Source organism: Bufo bufo, chromosome 6 (assembly GCF_905171765.1).
Source record: "Bufo bufo chromosome 6, aBufBuf1.1, whole genome shotgun sequence".
Classification (NCBI taxonomy): Eukaryota; Metazoa; Chordata; class Amphibia; order Anura; family Bufonidae; genus Bufo; species Bufo bufo.
In genome coordinates, this window is record NC_053394.1 from 351399837 (window position 1) to 351425731 (window position 25895).

At 41.9% G+C, this 25895-nt stretch overlaps 1 long non-coding RNA gene across 1 annotated transcript; it reads left to right on the forward strand.

Annotated features, from left to right (window-relative positions):
• Positions 1-437: 437 nt before the first annotated feature.
• On the forward strand, positions 438-11464 carry LOC121003956. Its single transcript, XR_005779630.1, has 3 exons — positions 438-464; positions 7063-7072; positions 11296-11464. It is a non-coding gene; the product is annotated as an uncharacterized LOC121003956 (long non-coding RNA).
• The last annotated feature ends 14431 nt before the right edge of the window (positions 11465-25895 follow it).

Here is a 25895-nt window from a genome sequence, read left to right on the forward strand (position 1 = left end):
CTGCTCCGGAAGTGTGCTGTCCGCATCCATTCCTGCCCCATAGAGAATGAATGGGTCCACACCCGTTCTGCAGAATTGCGGAACAGGTGCGGACACATTCACGGACGTGTGAATGGACCCTTAGCCCTAAACAAACCAAAATGGGATGGAAAACCAGTCTAAAAGGGGAAGTATAAAATCATGCAAACAACACATTGCCACCAGCAACAAGCATGCACGGCAAAAGATTCCACTATCACCAGACCATGACAGCCGTGACACCAGCAATATCTTTGATGAGATAATCCTTTTAATAATAATAATAATAATACTTGCATTCAGTGGACTGTATTGAACTGTGACACTTTAAGGATTTCAAGATTTCTATATTGTCTACAACATATGGATTTTCTCTTGTTCTACAGAACCAAACACCTGAAGTAACGTAATTTCAGTTAAGATGAACCAGAGATCCATGGCTGTGGGTTTAATATAGATGCTAAAATATGTGGCAATGGAGTCATGACGCTTTTAGATTATTTTTCAAATGTGGCACATATGCACATACTATGACCTGGATTAATTAGAATCTTCCCAAAAAATGTTTTACTGTGGAATTTCTGTTGTGGATCTACATGCAGAAAATCGTTTGTTATCTTTTTTTTGTCATTCTTTACTTAACACGTTAACCAAGTTTAGCTCAGCTGCATCTGTACATGGATCAAGAGTGATCTATCAGTCATAGTGAAATGGGATCAAATGGTACTTCAGTGTGTCTATAAAGAGAGAGAGAAGTTTGCCGCCATATGGTTTCATCTCTGTGGTGATGTACAGCCGATACTATAAGCCTTGATCCTGAGAGACATCAATCATGTGTTGGTTTTCTAGTCTAAAATGGTCCATCAACTAATGTTCACTGAGTAGGCATATTCAATCTAATTACAATCTTCTCTTTCTCTATACAATGTATCAGATTATGATGATATTAAAAGATTAAAGGCTATGTACACCTTTTGTGAATTTTTTTTTCTTATTAGTGCATTCTACTCATTATGAGCAAAAAATCATTTTTTCAATTAGTATTTATTAAAAATATGGAGTAATTTTCTCTGTACAGAGCTGAGATGCTCTACTGGCCAGATCAGAATTTTCTCTCTGCTCCGTCAGGCAGGGAGCTGATAGGCTCCTTATCTCTGCTCTCTGACCATAAAAAAAACACTCATCAAAGCCCAATACTTATCTTAATGATAAGAATGTGGCTTAAATATTTTTATGACCTCTTAGTAATTTAGAGATAGAGGTTATAAGATGACTGACAAAAATTGAAAGTAGGATGCAAACAGCTGGAAAAACAGTTAACTTTTTATAGAGTCCTTCATAGATTCCTTTTTTATGTACAGAGCTGAAATGCTCTACTGGCCGGATCTAAATTTTTGCTCTGCTCTGTGAGGCAGAGAGCTGACTGGCTTGTAATATCTCTGCTCTCTGACCTCATCAAAGCTCAATCCTTATCTTACTGATAAGAATGTGGCTTAACTATATTTATGACCTCTTAGTAATTTAGAGATAAGGGTTATTAGATGACCTGCACAAAGTGAAAGTGAAAGTAGGAAGCACATAGCTAGAAAAACTGTTAACCCTTTGTGACAGAACGGCTCATTATTTAAAAAAAAAGACCAATTGAAAAAATTATTTTAGACCCACATGATTAAAATGCAAATCCCCAAAAGTGTACATAGCCTTTTAAGGATACAGCTACACATCCATGTTTCATGATGTAGTTTTGGAAGTCAAAATATGGAGTGAATTATAAAAGGAGAAAAAGTATAACGGATGGAAACGACTTCTCTTCTTTTAATTGCTTTTGGCTTTCGAAACCTGAGCATGTGGCCGTACCCTTACAATTTATTACTTTACATTCATTTTATATTCATTCATTTTACATTTGTTTCCATAGTTATGATATAATGCACGTTAGCTGCAGGTGTCTCCTTCCTTACATATCTCACAATGAGTGGACGAGATAACCAGCTTTAATAAAACTCTTCTGTGTTACTCCCCATGTTTGACAAAGTAACGCAAATGGTTTGTACTGTACTTTATAACTAATATCTCCTTCTAGTGCTTCCAGTCTTTGCTTTTCTCCTCCAGGTGATGCTTAACACTCCTCAGACTATCCCAGGCTACAGATTTAACATTTGTCATGAAAACACTTCCTATGTAGAAACTGTAATCCATTAAATTTTAAAGATGCACTCAGTGGCGGTTGCTGTAAATTCCCAGCTTTGCATTTTGCAGCGAAAACTTAACAGCATTAATTTATTGCGCTCTGTCTTTAACAAACATCATTATCATATCGCTTGCTTGGATTATGCAAATCGGAAGTCACTGAAGATATTTCTCTTTAGGAAAGTCACCTTGATTTATATAAACATTTTGGAATAACATACACAAAAGTAATTTCATTGTTACAAAATAGAAAATGCTGGAGGAAAGAAATGTGCAGCAAATATGAAGGGAATGGAAAGAGCAGCACAAGACGGTGCAAGAGATAGCAAGAGAGGAAGGAAAGGCAGTAATCTATATAACACACCAATATCAAACAATGTACTGCATAGCTTAGATGCTGTATGCTACATGTCTTAGAATTATTTCAACTGACAATAACAAGAACAAAGCGCAGAACAAATTTACCATGATATTACTGCTATGAAAATACTACAGGTTTACAGGATAAGACATGCATCATTTCTTAACAGCTGTGATTTTTTTTTATCTTGAAAATCAGTTTGAGGAATTGTTCCTAAACCTGCAGTTATAGTAAATTCCCCTAAAGTCAGAAGCATAATAGAAAGCTTCTGGGTCCCAGTGAATAACTGAAGCAAATGAGGCTTCAACAGACAAGAGTGGCACAGTTTCTGGGATAAAAAGCAGATCTATTTCCTAATCTTGGATAAACTCATATTTTGCTTCCAAACATATGTTTATTTCTTTCTAAAACTTTTAATAAATGTAATTTGCAACATTCTGGAAAACTCAACAATCACCAGGTTAGAAAGGCCAGATAGCACAAATGGCTGCTAATATTCAAAGCTATTCAAAAGTAAAAGGAACCTTTGAGACCAATGTTTTCATGCAACTGAAAAAAATAGAATGACAATTTGGCAACATTTTAACACACCTTTATTAAATGTTTCATGGGATATTTAATAAATTCCAAATTAGAGAGCAAATTTCTTGAAATTTGCTTCAGGTCTGAATCTAATGAATTAGTCAAAAACTGTAATTCAGGTCTGAACTGATTCTGTCCAAAACAAAAATGTCCCTATTGGCCTGGAAATTGGTGTATGGCACTCTGACGTCTAGGACTCATTTCCATATTTCTCTCCCACCTTTCCCCTTTAAGTTCTTTAAAGCAATAGTAAATAATGTGAGAACGACACTGACATACATAGCTATGAATAAACGCATGGTTGAAGGTGTTGATAAACAGTCTGTTTAAAAACACACTGCTCTTTCTGATGGTCTGCTGTTTAAAAAATAAAAAACAAAACTTCCCCTTTAAACTATAGGCCTGAAAATTGTCAATCACTGCATTGTGTTCCACTGAAGAATTAACTTTCTGCAGTGTAAATAATAGTTTGTTGCAGATTGTTGTCCTAATTTGCATATCTTTTCATATCTTTTCCCCAGAGGAGCGTTGCCTAGGTGCATAGGAGCTCTCCATAAGAAGAAATACTACCCCTCAGATCCCAACCAAGGCCTCTCACCTAGTTAATCTATTTCTCTCTGCTCTGCACAGAAGAAGGGTAATTTAAGTGATGTTTCAAAGCCTGTTTAAAAGGCTGAGTATTGACTTCTAGTATTGATACTTAACATTTGGTAGCATGAGAGGCTTTCTGTTTCTTTTGGAAGAAAAGCTAATTTGCATACCGAGGAGAGGATTTATCTTGGCTGTAAGACTCTTCATGCAGGTGAATTTCAATCTCTCTCAATTCATACTTGAATCAAAAATGATGAGGTCATTGAGTGGCCAGCATGATCACATGGTGAGGTCATCATGCTCACCACAGGTCATTTGCCAGGTTTTCTTCAATCAGACAGAGCAGACGGCCTCTCCGCGATCAAGTGGATGAGGTGAGTAAAATTTTGTGGGTGGAAGCACAGGGCTGCACTATTCCCTACATAACATGACACCTTTAGTTGCTTTGAGGTTACTTTGGGTTTCTTTGTGATTTCAAAGTCTATTATACGCCTTGTTCTTGGTGTTACATTTGTTGGTCGACTACTTCATCTATTAATGGTTTTGAATTTACTCAATTTGTATATAATCTGGCTGTGGATTGGTGTCCAAACTGTAACCTTTTTTATAGCCATTTTTTTTATTTATAACCTTTTTTCATTGCAATTTACTAACAGCAACCATAGATCTTGAAAATGGTAACTAATTGGAAATGCATACCAGAAATTTGCATAACTTGACATTATCAAATGATTATGCTATAATGTCCTTAAACAAGGTATTGAGAAAATTATTTCTATTATCAGCAATTAAAATGTTACTTTGTCATTTAATCACAATTTGAATTTCCTTAAAATATATTTCTATCTTTGTCTCTTTCTTTTTGACATCTCTTTATAATGATATTTTTCCACAGCAAAATTCAGAGTAAACATTAAGCTGAGATAAAAATCTGTAGGACATCTCCAATATATTTGTCAGTACTAGGAAGTAAAATGATGGATTCCCTGCAGCGGTGCAGCTATAGGGGGGTACTGAAGTTGCAGTCACACCTGCTTTCTATTTTTTAGGGGAGCTAAAGGCTCCTCTGCAATAAAAGAAAACTGCAGAAATATAAAGGACTAGTGAATAGGTGTGATAGCTGTGACAGTAATATAATAATTGAAGACAAAGCTATCTTACTGTGTAAATAGAATATAAAACATAATGAATTATAATAGCAATTATATATATATACAGCTTGAGAAAGGCCTCAGTGAGCAGGCCGAAACGTCGCTTGAATAAAGTTTGGGGTCCTCACCCGTTCACTCTATACTGGAAGTGCTGCCTCATCATTCGTTTGATATATTTCGTGGAGGAAGAGCCGACCTCTGTGGGGACTTTGCACCCGGTACATCGTATCTGACTGTGCTGCTGTGCTATTTGTGTTTATATATATATATATATACACTGCTCAAAAAAATAAAGGGAACACTTAAACAACACAATGTAACTCCAAGTCAATCACACTTCTGTGAAATCAAACTGTCCACTTAGGAAGCAACACTGAGTGACAATCAATTTCACATGCTGTTGTGCAAATGGGATAGACAACAGGTGGAAATTATAGGCAATTAGCAAGACACCCCCAATAAAGGAGTGGTTCTGCAGGTGGTGACCTGACCACTTCTCAGTTCCTATGCTTCCTGGCTGATGTTTTGGTCACTTTTGAATGCTGCCAGTGCTTTCACTCTAGTGGTAGCATGAGACGGAGTCTACAACCCACACAAGTGGCTCAGGTAGTGCAGCTTATCCAGGATGGCACATCAATGCGAGCTGTGGCAAGAAGGTTTGCTGTGTCTGTCAGCGTAGTGTCCAGAGCATGGAGGCGCTACCAGGAGACAGGCCAGTACATCAGGAGACGTGGAGGAGGCCGTAGGAGGGCAACAACCCAGCAGCAGGACCGCTACCTCCACCTTTGTGCAAGGAGGAACAGGAGGAGCACTGCCAGAGCCCTGCAAAATGACCTTCAGCAGGCCACAAATGTCCATGTGTCTGCTCAAACGGTCAGAAACAGACTCCATGAGGGTGATATGAGGGCCCGACGTCCACAGGTGGGGGTTGTGCTTACAGCCCAACACCGTGCAGGACGTTTGGCATTTGCCAGAAAACACCAAGATTGGCAAATTCGCCACTGGCTCCCTGTGCTCTTCACAGATGAAAGCAGGTTCACACTGAGCACATGTGACAGACGTGACAGAGTCTGGAGACGCCGTGGAGAACGTTCTGCTGCCTGCAACATCCTCCAGCATGACCGGTTTGGCATTGGGTCAGTAATGGTGTGGGGTGGCAATTCTTTGGAGGGCCGCACAGCCCTCCATGTGCTTGCCAGAGGTAGCCTGACTGCCATTAGGTACCGAGATGAGATCCTCAGACCCCTTGTGAGACCATATGCTGGTGCGGTTGGCCCTGGGTTCCTCCTAATGCAAGACAATGCTAGACCTCATGTGGCTGGAGTGTGTCAGCAGTTCCTTCAAGACGAAGGCATTGATGCTATGGACTGGCCCGCCCGTTCCCCAGACCTGAATCCAATTGAGCACATCTGGGACATCACGTCTCGCTCTATCCACCAACGTCACGTTGCACCACAGACTGTCCAGGAGTTGGCAGATGCTTTGGTCCAGGTCTGGGAGGAGATCCCTCAGGAGACCGTCCGCCACCTCATCAGGAGCATGCACAGGCGTTGTAGGGAGGTCATACAGGCACGTGGAGGCCACACACACTACTGAGCCTCATTTTGACTTGTTTTAAGGACATTAGATCAAAGTTGGATCAGCCTGTAGTGTGTTTTTCCACTTTAATTTTGAGTGTGACTCCAAATCCAGACCTCCATGGGTTAAAAATTTAATTTCCATTTTTTTTTTTTTTTGTGTGATTTTGTTGTCAGCACATTCAACTATGTAAAGAACAAAGTATTTCCGAAGAATATTTAATTAATTCAGATCTAGGATGTGTTATTTTTGTGTTACCTTTATTTTTTTGAGCAGTATATATTCAAATAATATAGATTCTACTTAGCATTCTGTGGTATGAAATGGTAGTTCCTAATGAAGATTCAACATCATGGCCTTAGGTCTTTAAAATGTCTCCTAATCTCCTTATATAAACCGATTTAAAAATTATTGGGGACATTTATCATTTGTGGTTGTTTTTGTGTCAGTTTTAAAGGGCATCTGTCAGCAGATTTGTACCCGGCTGACCTGTTGCATGTGCTCTTGGCAGCTGAAGACATCTTTGTTGATCCCATGTTCATATGTGCCCTCACTGCTGAGAAAAATTTAGTTTTTAATAAATGCAATAAGGTTCATTGCTGTTACTCCTAGAGGCTCAGTTCTCTTTGCAACTGCTTCTGCAGTTTTATTCGAAACATCACCCCTGGCCTTAATTCTAAAGTTAATCAAAGTGCATCACAGTTTAAGTGATCTCTTAAACATCGACCACTTTGAGAAGTGGTGAAGAGAACCAAACTTCACAAAAATTGACCAAATGTCACAAAAATGTTTAAGCCACAAAACTGACATATCTGATTTGATAAATATCCCCCAAGGTGTTATAAATATACATTTATAGGTGTCTTGAGCTCCATTTTCTGAACAGAACTTCAAATGTCCTGCACATACACAGAGTTAAATGATAAAATTCTGCTTGTAGCCCCCAGCTCACCACATACTATTTATACATTGAGCTCAGAGTTAACAGAGTATGCAGTAAGCTCATAAGCTCCATCTAGTGGCAGCAGCAGTCAATCAAAGCATGATATATTTTAAATCTATATTGAAGCAGGGCCTTTTGGAGCTTTGAATGGTAATCAACTTAGGGTGGGTTCACATTACTGTTTAGCTTTCAGTTCTTCTGATCCGTCAGAAGAACATGGAAAAAAATGGATCCGTTATTTTGAGCATCAGTTATGAGATCGGTTTGGATCCATTTGTGTCAATTCTGTCAGAGATCAGGTATTTTTGATGGGAGGAAAAGTCCAGAAAAAAAGTACTTTTTCCCCTGTCAAAAATAGCTGATCACTGATGGAAGTTACACAAATGGATGCAAACTGATCATAACTGATGCTCAAAATAACGGATCAGTTTTCCTTTTTGTTCTTCTGATGGATCAGAAAAACAGAATGCTAAATGGTGATGTGAAACCGGCCTAAGCTCAAACTGCTTTAACATATGCTAAGAAATGAATCAGTAAATAATTTGGACAAAAAATGACAGTGCTAACAGGTGGAAATTAACTTCAAGCTAAGCCTCTGGTTTCAATTGACTTTAGTTCCCATGTAATTAGCCTTTTGTTCCTATATTAAAGAGACTTTTTGGTCTACACAAATTCTTTATTCCAGAAACAAAATATTCTATTTAATGCTTATTTGTCCATGGACACATGTTTCGATCAGCTTTGGGACATAACAATGAATAGAAATCAGCTTAGTGCTTAGGGTTTTTCTTTAGAATGACTTGAACTCTCTTTGCCTAAACAGCTACGAGCACGAATTGAACTCATTAGTAAACTGAAGGCGGCATGTCCCATCCATCCAAAGCAGCCGAGTTAAATGGAAATGAGTAGCCATTTGTACATTCCCCCCCTCTTAGTGTATATAATTGTAGGGAAATAAACATTACTTTCAAATACCCTGGTGGACTTCAACACAATGCTGAGGTGCGGGCAGTTTCAATTTATGAAATGTAGATTCAGCAGAATGTGATTAAAGACGTTATGCTTGTAAAATCCTGAGTGATTAACTTGACACCATCAGTTACTGTTACTTTAATATTACCCGCAAAGTAATTGGAACTTTATTTATTATTTCCTTTTTAATACAAAAACATTTATTTCCCTCTGTAAATTTCAAGCAACGGATACTGCAAGAATCAGCAACACGTGACTGCTGTTATATCTTTAAATAAGCAATTATTTGTGCCAACAGCAAAAAATAAATTATTAACAGGAAGTCTATTGTAAAATGCAAATAACATTAATGCTTTCTGCTCATTAATACTGTTAGAAACTGTCAAATATCTCCAAGCTATTTCTCAAATAGAAATGAACCAGTGCGTGTAGGGCTATCATAACCTAAGGCAAGGATATGGCTACATGTTACATACAGTATATAGGTAAAAAGAAGCAAATTGCTGTAATGGCACAAATAATGGCGACAATAACACTGAGGCAGGTTGTGCAATTTAACAGTTATTTACTGAAGATAGCATTTGATTCAACAAAGAACATGCAAGCACACATTTCAAATGTCTTTTAAAACTTGTGATAGAGAAGAGTCTCTAGAATTGGGATCAGCAACCTCCAGCACTCCCTAAATGCTTCATTGACTTCTATGGGAGTTAGAAGAACAGTTGAGCATGTTTGCATGCTGGGAGCTGTAGTTTCACAGCAACTGGAGTGCCGAAGGTTGCTGATCCCTGCTCTAGAAGCACTATTCCTTTTTTAGGGGCAACAACAGCAATGCAAATCAGTAAATATTCTCTTTAGGATACAGCTCAACAGTTCTTGCACCAGGTGCCCTTAATACTTGATGACTTAAAGGGGTTATCCCATTAAAAAGGATCATAGTTTAATTTGTCCATGCTGTGACAATGATCATTTTCCTAAATATAATGTTTAAGCCAATTCCTACCCTTCTCGCTAAAAACCTCCCCCTTTTACCTCATTGTTGTACTGTGTCCTCCCTTAGTTACGGACACATTTCGCCGGCTGAATGAAATGGCCGCTAATGGGCGGCGAGCGAAACCACCTTGATCCAGTGTGTGGCTGCATTTCTTCCATGAACGCGCATGCCGCCGGCCGGCCGCGTATGCTCGGTTCTTCATTCCCTTGTGCTGCTTCTGAAACAAAGCCGCGCCTGCTCTGTTTTTAGCGCAACACAAGTGCGGTAGTAATTATTGTGCCAGCAAGTCTGGAATGCAGGACGTGAGAGTGTAGAGAAAGCGCTGCCGTGTCTCCTGGAATGAAGTTCGGCTATAACGGGAGCGTGCACGCAAGTAAGAGAGGCGGAGTCAACTGATCAGCAGAGCACTGACGAGCTGTCCATCAATAGAAAGGACAACGCCCCAGGAAATTCTCGCTGGAATGGAAAAGAACTGTACAAGATAGATGGTTTGCATCTTTCTCTCAAGGGAACGAATGTCCCCAGTGAACAGTTCAAAGTATTTGCTAAGGAGCATTTAAACTAGGAAAGGGGGGCAATAGGGTGATAATCCAGCAGTCCGAATGCCCCCCGGAACAATGCCAGAAGATGCCAGTAGTCCAGAGGTTAAGAAATGACAAGCTCAGAGTCTTGTCTACAAATGCTCGCAGTTTAGGCAATAAGATCAATGAACTTGAGTCTATAATGGCATCTGAGAATATTGATTTAGTGGCTGCTACTGAGACATGGTTCAATGGGAGTAATGACTGGGATATAACAATACCAGGGTTCTCTCTATATAGGAAAGACAGAGAAGGCAAGAAAGGGGGAGGGGTGGCCCTGTATGTGAAAGATAGCATAAAATTTAATATAATACAAGTTAGCGAGACCAATTTAGAGTCAGTTTGGGTCACCTTGTAGCTCGATAATCCTAAGGTAACTCGTGTAGGTGTGATATATACACATTCCCAATGGGGTTGAACTCCGAATTTGAACTATTTGGCTTTCTGTAGACTTGATCAGGGGTGAGTGCCAACGGCCGACTAGGGACCGCGCCATATTTAAGGTGGCCGGTCCCTCTCTGCCGTTGGCACTCATCCCTTTTACACACAACAATGAACTTTGAATTCTAGCCGCAGAAAGCCATTATATGACATATATTATATAGTTTTAACACTATGTTTTTAATACTGATTTTAACACAATTTTGTAATATTTTGATAGAGTCTTTTTAGATTCTTGAAATACTTTTTAATTTTTTTTTGAGAATATAGATCTCTCCGTATCGTTGTATATGACATGTATCAACATGAGGGCATCAATCTTTTAATTCTTTTTTTTTTTTAAATGATATATATATTTTTATGTATGATGTATATACTATTATGGGGTATTTATGTACCATATAACCTAAACAATGGTTTTCTAATAAAAACGCAACAAAAACGCATTAATACCACATATGCGTTTTTTTTGATATTGTGCGTTTTTTGGGGCAAAATTATCTATAGATTGGAATTAGATCACATAGTGAAGATTAATATGAAGACAACAATTATTTGACTTTTACATCTTTATTTGGGTTGTATATGAGATATTAATACACCAATATAACTCAAATCACGAATTTCAATAAAAACGCTACAAAAACGCATCAATACCGCACATGCGTTTTTTGTTTTTTGGTGCGTTTTTTGTTGCAACATCATTTAGAGCATGTAACAAGTTTGCAGGGTGAGGACCACTGCAAAATATATTGTCTTTATTGGAGAAAATAATACTGTTCATTTAAAGTGATCCTACAATTAAAATCCAGCACTGAGTTTGAGGAAAACCTGATCCATTTCTTACTTTGCAAATCTCTGGAATCCTCTATAAAAGGAGAGGCATTATGGAGGGGAGGTCAACCACTGAGGAAGGGGCCACTAAGAGCCCCGAAACGCGTCTGGTACTGGACCCCCCGATTCAACACAAGGACCATCAACCTTTGCAGCTTTGAATCTGTTTGGAGGAAATCCACTGAGGGTACACCATATGTATCTGCAGAGCTGTGGACTATAAAGGGACTACTGGTGCCAGTAAGTGAAAACTCATATTGTTCAACTAAAGGACAATCTGTCGAAATTCCCTCAAAATCTTTGGATATATCGCATATTATTGTTCCATGCTAAAGTCGATACTCACATTTGCAAGCAATAGCGGAAGATTATATTCTGATTACCACGCGGGACGCCGCGGACTGTTGATCGGAGCCGCCTACATACACTTGTTACGTGAGTAGACAAAATAACCATAGATGGAATAAGCACTTGCGATGAAAAATATAATCGACATTTAGTCATATTTGAAGATAGACATTGATGCTGCATCGTGCTGACTAAAGAGACTAATCAAACTTATAGCGAAAATTGGATAAGTTACGATTATATGTAAAAGGTTTTGGACATTGGATCGAATATTTGGATCAAATATCTGGAATTTATTAGTACTCTTTTGCTTGTGATTATTTATTCAAAAATTTATCCGAAAGTTTATACGAAATTTGAATATTGGACCATAAGTTAACCATTGTGTTTCAGCTATTTTGTGGTTTTATAATTGTTTGTAGGTACTATTTTAGTCTGGCCAGACCAGTGCATTTAATTAACTTTTTAACATTGTGATTATTAGATATTGTATAATATTTTATTTATTGAATAAAGTACCATTGACTCCAGATATAGAGAGTGCCCAGCCCTTCCTTTGAAATATAGGTGTGATATATAGACCACCTAGCCAAGTCAAATAATTAGATGATCTACTAGTTGAGGAAATAGCTAAAATGTCATTGAAAGGGGAAGTTATCATTATGGGATACTTTAATCTTCCTGATGTAAACTGGAAAACCAAAATAGCTAGTTCTGCCAGGAGTACAGATATTCTAAATTCCCTACTGGGATTATCTCTACAGCAAGTAGTTGAGGAGCCAACCCAGAAGGAGGCAATCTTATATTTAGTATTCACAAATGGGAATTTGGTATCTGATGTTACTGTAGGGGAAAGCTTGGGATTTAGTGATCACCAGGCAGTGTGGTTTACTATAAGTACAGTGACTGAGTCACACCACACAAAAACTAAAGTTTTAGATTTTAGAAAAACTGACTTTTCTAAAATTAGATTAGTGGTATACGAGTCCCTATCAGATTGGAACAGTTTCAATTGAGTCCAGGAGAAATGGGACTACTTAAAAGTGGCACTATTGAAGGCAACAGATAAATGCATTAGGCTTGTCAGTAAAAGCAAAAAAAGGAAGAGACCACTGTGGTACTCAGCAGAAGTGGCCAAAATCATTAAAAACAAAAGGATAGCATTTAGTAATTATAAAAATAAAAATAAACGAGGATGACAGGCAAATTTTTAAGATTAGGCAGAGAGAGGCCAAACAAGTTATAAGAGCTTCTAAAGCTCAGGCAGAAGAGAAATTAGCTCAGTCAGTGAAAAAAGGCGATAAGACATTCTTCAGACATAATTGAAAAAAGGAAACTAAAACAAGGAATTACCAAATTAAAAACAAAAGATGGAAGGTATATGGAAGAAGATAAAGAACTAGCTGCCTGCCTCAATGAATACTTCTGTTCAGTCTTTACAAAAAAAAAATGAAGGAAAAGGACCTTAGTTAGGAAGGAAGACTAATGAATCTTTTAATGCATGTGTCTTTACAGAGAAAGAGGTTCTAAGTCAGCTGTCTAAAATGAATACAAATATGTCACAGGGGCCTGATAGGATACACCCAAAGCTATTAAAAGAGCTTAGCGGTGAACTAGCAAAACCATTAAGAGATTTATTTAACCAATCACTGGTAACAGGAGTCGTCCCAAAAGATTGGAAATTAACAAATGTTGTGCCGATTCACAAGAAAGGTAGTAGGGAGGAATCAGGCAACTATAGGCCAGTAAGCCTGATATCAATAGTGGGGAAATTAATGAAAACCATACTTAAGGAGAGGATTGTGGAACATCTAAAATCCCATTGATTGAAAGATGAAAAACAGCATGGGTTTACTTCAGGGAGATCATGTCAAAGTAATCTTATTGATTTTTTTGAATGGGTGACTAAAATAATAGATGACGGAGGTGCAGTAGACATCGCTTATCTAGACTTTAGTAAGGCTTTTGATACCGTCCCACATAGAAGGCTTATCAATAAATTGCAGTTTTTGGGCTTGGACTCTCATATTGTTGAATGGATTAGGCAGTGGCATGTGCATAAAAAGCCTCTTTATAATCCTGATATTGAGTATTTTGTAGATGGAAGCAGGTTTATGGGAGAGGATGGCCGGTTCCATACTGGATATGCAGTGGTCACGCAGCATGAGATAGCCGTTGCTGAACCACTCCCTTCGCACATGTCTGCGCAGGAGGCAGAGTTGAAGGCACTCACTGAGGTGTGTAAAATGGCCAAAGGGAAGAAGGTGAACATCTACACAGACTCCAAGTATAATTTTGGTATAGCACATGACTATGGACCCATATGGCGGGCTAGAGACTTTTTGACTTCTGCAGGTCAGCCCATTAAAAACAAAGACTCTGTGCTTGAACTAATGAACTCTTTACTGTTGCCAGAAGAAGTTGCTATTGTGAAAGTAAAGGCTCACACAAGGTGTACCACGGCAGAGGTAAAAGGCAATGACAGAGCTGATAAGGCAGCCAAGCTAGCTGTGTTCCCGCTACTAAATGCTGATGCCACCCCTGTAAGAGCCTTAAAACCTGTGAATATATCCAAAGACACTCTGATCAAATTGTCTGAGCAGGCCCCACCTGAAGAAAAAGAACTATGGATTAAACAAGGGGATAGGCCAGATGACCAAGGACTATGGAGAAACAAAGACAGAAATCTGCTTGCCAAGTTCTCTGTAAACACAAGGTGTACCACGGCAGAGGTAAAAGGCAATTACAGAGCTGATAAGGCAGCCAAGCTAGCTGTGTTCCCGCTACTGAATGCTGATGCCACCCCTGTAAGAGCCTTAAAACCTGTGAATAAATCCAAAGACACTCTGATCAAATTGTCTGAGCAGGCCTCACCTGAAGAAAAAGAACTATGGATTAAACAAGGGGATAGGCCAGATGACCAAGGACTATGGAGAAACAAAGATAGAAATCTGCTTGCCAAGTTCTCTGTACCCGGTTATGGCTTAGGAGGCCAATGGGCCTACACATCTGTCAAAAGGTGCCATGGTAAGTGGTGTGGTAAATATTGGCTGGATTGCTCCAGGGTTCTCTACAGTTGCAGCCGTTTTGTGCAAGGATGTATGGTCTATGCATTGAAGAACCCCGGCTAAGTGGTGAAGACTCCAAGCAAGCACACCCCTAAGACACTTTACCTGTGTCAGAGACTGCAGATAGACTACATACAACTACCAAAGGTAGGAGTGTATGAGTTTGTTCTTGTGTGTGTTGATCTCTTTTCAGGGTGGCCAGAAGCTTATCCCGTGTCTAAGGCAAATGTAAAGAACACCGCAAAGAAACTGGTCAGCGAACTGATAGGCAGGTATGGGGTTCCTGAAGTTATTGAGTCAGATAGAGGTTCCCACTTTACAGGTGAAGTGATGAGAGAGGTTATGCAAGCTTTAGGGGTAACCCAAGCCTTCCATTCAGTTTACCACCCACAAAGCAGCGGCCGTGTTGAATGCTTGAACAGGACAATAAAAATTCAGAAAGCCATGCCATGCTAGACCATGGACAGAGTGTTTGCCTCTAGCCTTGTACTCAATAAGAACCACACCAAACAAGAAGACAGGGTTGTCCCCCTTTGAGGTATTGTTTGGTAGTGCCCCAAGGCTAGGATTGTATTTCTCTCAACAGTTGCAGTTGCAGACTGACAGTATGGTCAGTTACATAAAGGCCCTCACTGAAAGGTTATATCACACTCATAAACAAGTGTTTGCTTCCATTCCAGATACCGACTCAGTAGAAGGTATACACAGTCTTGAGCCTGGATATTGGGTAGTGATAAAGAGGCACGTGAGAAAAACCTTTGAGCCCAGACTTGATGGTCCCTTCCAAATCCTGTTGAAAACTGCAACCTCCATAAAGGTGGAAGGAAAGCCTAAATGGAGTCACGCCTCACATTGCAAGAAAGTGCCAAACCCTGAGGATGGAGATCCTTGCACTGCTACTCCTGGCTCTGAGCATCTAAGCTCTACATGTGAACCTAAAAAGTGACTGGGACAATGCCCTTATTAGGCATCATTAGGTCACGTTAAAGAATATGACAGATGCGGACAGTTATAAAAACTGTTGGATCTGTACTCACAGTCCTGTGAGTTCAAAGACTATGCCTTATTTAGCGATCCCGGTGAGCTTGCTAACATAAACTGTAGAAACTTTTTATCCATTTGAAGATCAAAGAATGAAAGTGTAACCATTGCTGCAGTTGCTTATATACTCCTTTATCATATAACCTATAATTATACTCTTCCTGGTGATCTACAGTATGTTTTGCTTGTAGAGTGGCAGCATATAAGTGAATTCTACCTGTAGCTTACAGAAGCTGTACTCTTGTCCGGCTGACTCCAGCCACATTTATGCTGTCACATGATAAGCTTAATATAAATGCTGTGCCTAAACATACATTATATAAAAGAGCTGCAGACAACAAACCCAGACCAAATGGTTAGCCTCATGTAGTAGTAGGAGAGATTATTAAAATGTATTGAGATTATCCCTCATGCAGGTATGGATATGCAGAATCTGGGAAACCAGCAGCAAAGGAAAATGCCCGGCTGAAGTATGTGTACCTGTTGCCTGCAATGAGTGAATATCTCAAAATGGGGGAATTGTGAGGGATTGCACCTTCATTTTGTATCCTGGGTAGAGTTGAGCGAACACCTGGATGTTCGGGTTCGAGAAGATCGGCCGAACTTCCCGTAAATGTTCGGGTTCGGGATCCGAACCCGAACCGAACTTCGTCCCGAACCCGAACCCCATTGAAGTCAATGGGGACCCGAACTTTTGGGCACTAAAAAGGCTGTAAAACAGCCCAGGAAAGAGCTAGAGGGCTGCAAAAGGCAGCAACATGTAGGTAAATCCCATGCAAACAAATGTGGATAGGGAAATGAATTCAAATTAAAATTAAAAAAATAAAAATGAACCAATATCAATTGGACAGAGGTCCCATAGCAGAGAATCTGGCTTCACGTCAGCAGAGAATCAGTCTCTTCATGCCATAGCAAAGAATCTGGCTTCATGTCAGCAGAGAATCAGTCTCTTCATGCCATAGCAGAGAATATGGCTTCATGTCAGCGCAGAATCAGTCTTCATGTCATAGCAGAGAATCAGGCTTCACGTCACCCACCACTGGAACAGGCCACTGTCACACATTTAGGCCCCGGCACCCAGACAGAGGAGAGCGGTCCCGTAACAGAGAATCTGGCCTTATGTCAGCGCAGAATCTGTCTTCATGTCATAGCAGAGAATCAGGCTTCACGTCACCCACCACTGGAACAGGCCACTGTCACACATTTAGGCCCAGGCACCCAGGCAGAGGAGAGAGGTCCCGTAACAGAGAATCTGGCCTTATGTCAGCGCAGAATCTGTATTCATGTCATAGCAGAGAATCAGGCTTCACGTCACCCACCACTGGAACAGGCCACTGTCACACATTTAGGCCCAGGCACCCAGGCAGAGGAGAGAGGTCCCGTAACAGAGAATCTGGCCTTATGTCAGCGCAGAATCTGTATTCATGTCATAGCAGAGAATCAGGCTTCACGTCACCCACCACTGGAACAGGCCACTGTCACACATTTAGGCCCAGGCACCCAGGCAGAGGAGAGAGGTCCCGTAACAGAGAATCTGGCCTTATGTCAGCGCAGAATCTGTATTCATGTCATAGCAGAGAATCAGGCTTCACGTCACCCACCACTGGAACAGGCCACTGTCACACATTTAGGCCCCGGCACCCAGACAGAGGAGAGAGGGCCCGTAACAGAGAATCTGGCCTTATGTCAGTGCAGAATCTGTCTTCATGTCATAGCAGAGAATCAGGCTTCACGTCACCCACCACTGGAACAGGCCACTGTCACACATTTAGGCCCCGGCACCCAGACAGAGGAGAGCGGTCCCGTAACAGAGAATCTGGCCTTATGTCAGCGCAGAATCTGTCTTCATGTCATAGCAGAGAATCAGGCTTCACGTCACCCACCACTGGAACAGGCCACTGTCACACATTTAGGCCCAGGCACCCAGGCAGAGGAGAGAGGTCCCGTAACAGAGAATCTGGCCTTATGTCAGCGCAGAATCTGTATTCATGTCATAGCAGAGAATCAGGCTTCACGTCACCCACCACTGGAACAGGCCACTGTCACACATTTAGGCCCAGGCACCCAGGCAGAGGAGAGAGGTCCCGTAACAGAGAATCTGGCCTTATGTCAGCGCAGAATCTGTCTTCATGTCATAGCAGAGAATCAGGCTTCACGTCAGCCACCACTGGAACAGGCCACTGTCACACATTTAGGCCCAGGCACCCAGGCAGAGGAGAGAGGTCCCGTAACAGAGAATCTGGCCTTATGTCAGCGCAGAATCTGTATTCATGTCATAGCAGAGAATCAGGCTTCACGTCACCCACCACTGGAACAGGCCACTGTCACACATTTAGAAACCCGGCACCCAGACAGAGGAGAGCGATCCCGTAACAGAGAATCTGGCCTTATGTCAGCGCAGAATCTGTCTTCATGTCATAGCAGAGAATCAGGCTTCACGTCAGCCACCACTGGAACAGGCCACTGTCACACATTTAGGCCCAGGCACCCAGGCAGAGGAGAGCGGTCCCGTAACAGAGAATCTGGCCTTTTGTCAGCGCAGAATCTGTATTCATGTCATAGCAGAGAATCAGGCTTCACGTCAGCCACCACTGGAACAGGCCACTGTCACACATTTAGGCCCCGGCACCCAGACAGAGGAGAGGTTCATTCAACTTTGGGTTGCCCCGCAATATAATGGTAAAATGAAATTAAAAATAGTATTGAATGATGAAGTGCCCTGGAGTAGAATAATATATTGTTAAGGGGAGGTAGTTAATATCTAATCTGCACAAGGGATGGACAGGTCCTGTGGGATCCATGCCTGGTTCATTTTTATGAACGTCAGCTTGTCCACATTGGCTGTAGACAGGCGGCTGCATTTGTCTGTAATGACGCCCCCTGCCGTGCTGAATACACGTTCAGACAAAACGCTGGCCGCCGGGCAGGCCAGCACCTCCAAGGCATAAAAGGCTAGCTCTGGCCACGTGGACAATTTGGAGACCCAGAAGTTGAATGGGGCCGAACCATCAGTCAGTACGTGGAGGGGTGTGCACAGGTACTGTTCCACCATGTTAGTGAAATGTTGCCTCCTACTAACACGTTCCGTATCAGGTGGTAGTGCACTTAGCTGTGGCGTGTTGACAAAACTTTTCCACATCTCTGCCATGCTAACCCTGCCCTCAGAGGAGCTGGGCGTGACACAGCTGCGTTGGCGACCTCTTGCTCCTCCTCTGCCTTCGCCTTGGGCTTCCACTGGTTCCCCTGTGACATTTGGGAATGCTCTCAGTAGCGCGTCTACCAACGTGCGCTTGTACTCGCGCATCTTCCTATCACGCTCCAGTGTAGGAAGTAAGGTGGGCACATTGTCTTTGTACCGGGGATCCAGCAGGGTGGCAACCCAGTAGTCCGCACACGTTAAAATGTGGGCAACTCTGCTGTCGTTGCGCAGGCACTGCAGCATGTAGTCGCTCATGTGTGCCAGGCTGCCCAGAGGTAAGGACAAGCTGTCCTCTGTGGGAGGCGTATCGTCATCGTCCTGTGTTTCCCCCCAGCCACGCACCAGTGATGTGCCCGAGCTGTTTTGGGTGCCACCCCGCTGTGAACATGCTTTATCCTCATCCTCCTCCACCTCCTCCTCATCCTCGTCCTCCTCGTCCTCCAGTAGTGGGCCCTGTCTGGCCACATTTGTACCTGGCCTCTGGTGTTGCAAAAAACCTCCCTCTGAGTCACTTTGAAGAGACTGGCCTGAAAGTGCTAAAAATGACCCCTCTTCCTCCTCTTCCTCCTGTGCCACCTCCTCTTCCATCATCGCCCTAAGTGTTTTCTCAAGGAGACATAGAAGTGGTATTGTAACGCTGATAACGGCGTCATCGCCACTGGCCATGTTGGTGGAGTACTCGAAACAGCGCAACAGGGCACACAGGTCTCGCATGGAGGCCCAGTCATTGGTGGTGAAGTGGGTCTGATCCGCAGTGCGACTGACCCGTGCGTGCTGCAGCTGAAACTCCACTATGGCCTGCTGCTGCTCGCACAGTCTGTCCAGCATATGCAAGGTGGAGTTCCACCTGGTGGGCACGTCGCATATGAGGCGGTGAGCGGGAAGGCCAAAGTTACGCTGTAGCGCAGACAGGCGAGCAGCGGCATGGTGTGAACGCCGGAAGCGCGAACAGACGGCCCGCACTTTATGCAGCAGCTCTGACATGTCGGGGTAGTTGCGAATGAACTTCTGCACCACCAAATTCAGCACATGCGCCAGGCAAGGGATGTGCGTCAAACCGGCTAGTCCCAGAGCTGCAATGAGATTTCGCCCATTATCGCACACCACCAGGCCGGGCTTGAGGCTCACCGGCAGCAACCACTCGTCGGTCTGTTGTTCTATACCCCGCCACAACTCCTGTGCGGTGTGGGGCCTGTCCCCCAAACATATGAGTTTCAGAATGGCCTGCTGACGTTTACCCCGTGCTGTGCTGAAGTTGGTGGTGAAGGTGTGTGGCTGACTGGATGAGCAGGTGGAAGAAGAGGAGGAGGAAGCTGAGTAGGAGGAGGAGGAGACAGGAGGCAAAGAATGTTGCCCTGCGATCCTTGGCGGCGGAAGGACGTGCGCCAAACAGCTCTCCGCCTGGGGCCCAGCCGCCACTACATTTACCCAGTGTGCATTTAGGGAGATATAGCGTCCCTGGCCGCGCTTACTGGTCCACGTATCTGTGGTTAGGTGGACCTTGCCACAGATGGCGTTGCGCAGTGCACACTTGATTTTATCGGACACTTGTTTGTGCAGGGAAGGCACGGCTCTCTTGGAGAAGTAGTGGCGGCTGGGAACAACATACTGTGGGACAGCAAGTGACATGAGCTGTTTGAAGCTGTGTGTGTCCACCAGCCTAAATGACAGCATTTCATAGGCCAGTAGTTTAGAAATGCTGGCATTCAGGGCCAGGGATCGAGGGTGGCTAGGTGAGAATTTACGCTTTCTCTCAAATGTTTGTGAGATGGAGAGCTGAACGCTGCCGTGTGACATGGTTGAGATGCTTGGTGACGCAGGTGGTGGTGTTGGTGGTACATCCCATGATTGCTGGGCGGCAGGTGCCAACGTTCCTCCAGAGGCGGAGGAAGAGGCCGAGGCGGCGGCAGCAGCAGCAGAAGAGGCCGAGGCGGCAGCAGCAGAAGATGTAGCAGGGGGAGCCTGAGTGACTTTCTTGTTTTTAAGGTGTTTACTCCACTGCAGTTCATGCTTTGCATGCAGGTGCCTGATCATGAAGGTTGTGCTAAGGTTCAGAACGTTAATGCCTCGCTTCAGGCTCTGATGGCACAGCGTGCAAACCACTCGGGTCTTGTCGTCAGCACATTGTTTGAAAAAGTGCCATGCCAGGGAACTCCTTGAAGCTGCCTTTGGGGTGCTCGGTCCCACATGGCGGCGGTCAGTAGCAGGCGGAGTCTCTTGGCGGCGGGTGTTCTGATTTTGCCCACTGCTCACTCTTTTGCTACGCTGTTGGCTCGGTCTCACCACTGCCTCTTCCTTCGAACTGTGAAAGTCAGTGGCACGACCTTCATTCCATGTGGGGTCTAGGACCTCATCGTCCCCTGCATCGTCTTCCACCCAGTCTTGATCCCTGACCTCCTGTTCAGTCTGCACACTGCAGAAAGACGCAGCAGTTGGCACCTGTGTTTCGTCATCATCAGAGACGTGCTGAGGTGGTATTCCCATGTCCTCATCATCAGGAAAAATAAGTGGTTGTGCGTTAGTGCATTCTATCTCTTCCACCCCTGGGGAATGGCTAGGTGGATGCCCTTGGGAAACCCTGGCAGCGGAGTCTTCAAACAGCATAAGAGACTGCTGCATAACTTGAGGCTCAGACAGTTTCCCTGATATGCATGGGGGTGATGTGACAGACCAATGGGCTTGGTTTTTATGCGCCATCTGTGCGCTTTCTGCAGAAGACTGGGTGGGAGATAATGTGAACGTGCTGGATCCACTGTCGGCCACCCAATTGACTAATGCCTGTACCTGCTCAGGCCTTACCATCCTTAGAACGGCATTGGGCCCCACCAAATATCGCTGTAAATTCTGCTGGCTACTGGGACCTGAGGTAGTTGGTTCACTAGGACGTGTGGCTGTGGCAGAACGGCCACGTCCTCTCCCAGCACCAGAGGGTCCACTAACACCACCACGACCATGTCCACGTCCGCGTCCGCGTCCCTTATTAGATGTTTTCCTCATTGTTCCCGTTCACCACAATTTTGAGAATGGCAAATTTGGGAATGCTTTTTCAACCCAGAACAAAAAGTCTGCTTTTACGGTCACTACAAATAACTTGACCAGCTAAAACTGTGCAGATTTGGTTGAATAGAGATGTGAGACCTGTTTTTTTTTGCGCTGTGTGACAGTTATAGGTTTAATCACAGAATGACACTTCTATCAGCACGCTAGCGTGTGTCTTAGGTTTTTCTGAATGACACTATCAATACCTTCAATGTATGATTTTCTTTTTGGGATAGATTTCAAGTAGGCCTCAAATACCACAAACTAGTTATTTTGAGAATGGCAAATTTGGGAATGCTTTTTCAACCCAGAACAAAAAGTCTGCTTTTACGGTCACTACAAAAATAACTTGACCAGCTAAAACTGTGCAGATTTGGTTGAATAGAGATGTGAGACCTGTTTTTTTTTGCGCTGTGTGACAGTTATAGGTTTAATCACAGAATGACACTTCTATCAGCACGCTAGCGTGTGTCTTAGGTTTTTCTGAATGACACTATCAATACCTTCAATGTAAGATTTTCTTTTTAGGATAGATTTCAAGTAGGCCTCAAATACCACAAACTAGTTATTTTGAGAATGGCAAATTTGGGAATGCTTTTTCAACCCAGAACAAAAAGTCTGCTTTTACGGTCACTACAAATAACTTGACCAGCTAAAACTGTGCAGATTTGGTTGAATAGAGATGTGAGACCTGTTTTTTTTTGCGCTGTGTGACAGTTATAGGTTTAATCACAGAATGACACTTCTATCAGCACGCTAGCGTGTGTCTTAGGTTTTTCTGAATGACACTATCAATACCTTCAAAGTAAGATTTTCTTTTTGGGATAGATTTCAAGTAGGCCTCAAATACCACAAACTAGTTATTTTGAGAATGGCAAATTTGGGAATGCTTTTTCAACCCAGAACAAAAAGTCTGCTTTTACGGTCACTACAAATAACTTGACCAGCTAAAACTGTGCAGATTTGGTTGAATAGAGATGTGAGACCTGTTTTTTTTTGCGCTGTGTGACAGTTATAGGTTTAATCACAGAATGACACTTCTATCAGCACGCTAGCGTGTGTCTTAGGTTTTTCTGAATGACACTATCAATACCTTCAATGTAAGATTTTCTTTTTAGGATAGATTTCAAGTAGGCCTCAAATACCACAAACTAGTTATTTTGAGAATGGCAAATTTGGGAATGCTTTTTCAACCCAGAACAAAAAGTCTGCTTTTACGGTCACTACAAATAACTTGACCAGCTAAAACTGTGCAGATTTGGTTGAATAGAGATGTGAGACCTGTTTTTTTTTGCGCTGTGTGACAGTTATAGGTTTAATCACAGAATGACACTTCTATCAGCACGCTAGCGTGTGTCTTAGGTTTTTCTGAATGACACTATCAATACCTTCAAAGTAAGATTTTCTTTTTGGGATAGATTTCAAGTAGGCCTCAAATACCACAAACTAGTTATTTTCAGAATGGCAAATTTGGGAATGCTTTTTCAACCCAGAACAAAAAGTCTGCTTTTACGGTCACTACAAATAACTTGACCAGCTAAAACTGTGCAGATTTGGTTGAATAGAGATGTGAGACCTGTTTTTTTTTGCGCTGTGTGACAGTTATAGGTTTAATCACAGAATGACACTTCTATCAGCACGCTAGCGTGTGTCTTAGGTTTTTCTGAATGACACTATCAATACCTTCAATGTACGATTTTCTTTTTGGGATAGATTTCAAGTAGGCCTCAAATACCACAAACTAGTTATTTTGAGAATGGCAAATTTGGGAATGCTTTTTCAACCCAGAACAAAAAGTCTGCTTTTACGGTCACTACAAATAACTTGACCAGCTAAAACTGTGCAGATTTGGTTGAATAGAGATGTGAGACCTGTTTTTTTTTGCGCTGTGTGACAGGTATAGGTTTAATCACAGAATGACACTTCTATCAGCACGCTAGCGTGTGTCTTAGGTTTTTCTGAATGACACTATCAATACCTTCAATGTATGATTTTCTTTTTGGGATAGATTTCAAGTAGGCCTCAAATACCACAAACTAGTTATTTTCAGAATGGCAAATTTGGGAATGCTTTTTCAACCCAGAACAAAAAGTCTGCTTTTACGGTCACTACAAATAACTTGACCAGCTAAAACTGTGCAGATTTGGTTGAATAGAGATGTGAGACCTGTTTTTTTTTGCGCTGTGTGACAGTTATAGGTTTAATCACAGAATGACACTTCTATCAGCACGCTAGCGTGTGTCTTAGGTTTTTCTGAATGACACTATCAATACCTTCAATGTAAGATTTTCTTTTTGGGATAGATTTCAAGTAGGCCTCAAATACCACAAACTAGTTATTTTGAGAATGGCAAATTTGGGAATGCTTTTTCAACCCAGAACAAAAAGTCTGCTTTTACGGTCACTACAAATAACTTGACCAGCTAAAACTGTGCAGATTTGGTTGAATAGAGATGTGAGACCTGTTTTTTTTTTGCGCTGTGTGACAGTTATAGGTTTAATCACAGAATGACACTTCTATCAGCACGCTAGCGTGTGTCTTAGGTTTTTCTGAATGACACTATCAATACCTTCAATGTAAGATTTTCTTTTTGGGATAGATTTCAAGTAGGCCTCAAATACCACAAACTAGTTATTTTGAGAATGGCAAATTTGGGAATGATTTTTCAACCCAGAACAAAAAGTCTGCTTTTACGGTCACTACAAATAACTTGACCAGCTAAAACTGTGCAGATTTGGTTGAATAGAGATGTGAGACCTGTTTTTTTTTGCGCTGTGTGACAGTTATAGGTTTAATCACAGAATGACACTTCTATCAGCACGCTAGCGTGTGTCTTAGGTTTTTCTGAATGACACTATCAATACCTTCAATGTAAGATTTTCTTTTTGGGATAGATTTCAAGTAGGCCTCAAATACCACAAACTAGTTATTTTGAGAATGGCAAATTTGGGAATGCTTTTTCAACCCAGAACAAAAAGTCTGCTTTTACGGTCACTACAAATAACTTGACCAGCTAAAACTGTGCAGATTTGGTTGAATAGAGATGTGAGACCTGTTTTTTTTTTGCGCTGTGTGACAGTTATAGGTTTAATCACAGAATGACACTTCTATCAGCACGCTAGCGTGTGTCTTAGGTTTTTCTGAATGACACTATCAATACCTTCAATGTAAGATTTTCTTTTTGGGATAGATTTCAAGTAGGCCTCAAATACCACAAACTAGTTATTTTGAGAATGGCAAATTTGGGAATGATTTTTCAACCCAGAACAAAAAGTCTGCTTTTACGGTCACTACAAATAACTTGACCAGCTAAAACTGTGCAGATTTGGTTGAATAGAGATGTGAGACCTGTTTTTTTTTGCGCTGTGTGACAGTTATAGGTTTAATCACAGAATGACACTTCTATCAGCACGCTAGCGTGTGTCTTAGGTTTTTCTGAATGACACTATCAATACCTTCAATGTAAGATTTTCTTTTTGGGATAGATTTCAAGTAGGCCTCAAATACCACAAACTAGTTATTTTTAGAATGGCAAATCTGGGAATGCTTTTTCAACCCAGAACAAAAAGTCTGCTTTTACGGTCACTACAAATAACTTGACCAGCTAAAACTGTGCAGATTTGGTTGAATAGAGATGTGAGACCTGTTTTTTTTTGCGCTGTGTGACAGGTATAGGTTTAATCACAGAATGACACTTCTATCAGCACGCTAGCGTGTGTCTTAGGTTTTTCTGAATGACACTATCAATACCTTCAATGTAAGATTTTCTTTTTGGGATATATTTCAAGTAGTCCTCAAATACCACAAACTAGTTATTTTCAGAATGGCAAATTTGGGAATGCTTTTTCAACCCAGAACAAAAAGTCTGCTTTTACGGTCTCTACAAATAACTTGACCAGCTAAAACTGTGCAGATTTGGTTGAATAGAAATGTCAGGTCTATTTTTTATGCGCTGGGTGACAGG